This window comes from Penaeus monodon, chromosome 23, assembly GCF_015228065.2.
Source record: "Penaeus monodon isolate SGIC_2016 chromosome 23, NSTDA_Pmon_1, whole genome shotgun sequence".
NCBI lineage: Eukaryota > Metazoa > Arthropoda > Malacostraca > Decapoda > Penaeidae > Penaeus > Penaeus monodon.
Window position 1 is genome coordinate 14,553,567 of NC_051408.1, and position 374 is coordinate 14,553,940.

A 374-nucleotide genomic window follows, 5' to 3' on the forward strand; every position below is an offset into this window, starting at 1 on the left:
CGTCGGTGCGGCAGCCATGGCGGAGAGGGACTGACTCGACGCCGGCGCCGCACGCCCTCAACCCTTTCCATCCACAGCCCCCGGCAGGCACGCCCCTCTTCTCCCCCTCTCTCCCCCCCCTCGCCCTTGTTACACGTGGTCACACACATAAGCACATACACACAAACGCCCGCACCTGTTACGCACTTGCCACAGGAGTATGATCACCGTCACATGCTGCGTTTTCGCTGCCCCGGGCGCCGCTCGGCTGTCCCGAGGTGAGGCTTTCAGTAGGTCGGCAGCGAAAAAAGCGGTTATTATACTTCTTCATTCCGAGAGAAATGGCGCCAGCGTGATAAGAAGGATTGATGATTTCACGTCTGGTAAATGACCGC

At 59.6% G+C, this 374-nt stretch overlaps 1 protein-coding gene across 1 annotated transcript in view; it reads right to left on the bottom strand.

Moving 5' to 3' along the window:
* LOC119588353 overlaps positions 1-374 on the bottom strand; it is a gene marked incomplete in the record, with an annotated part of 20,904 nt that overhangs the window by 7,889 nt on the left and 12,641 nt on the right.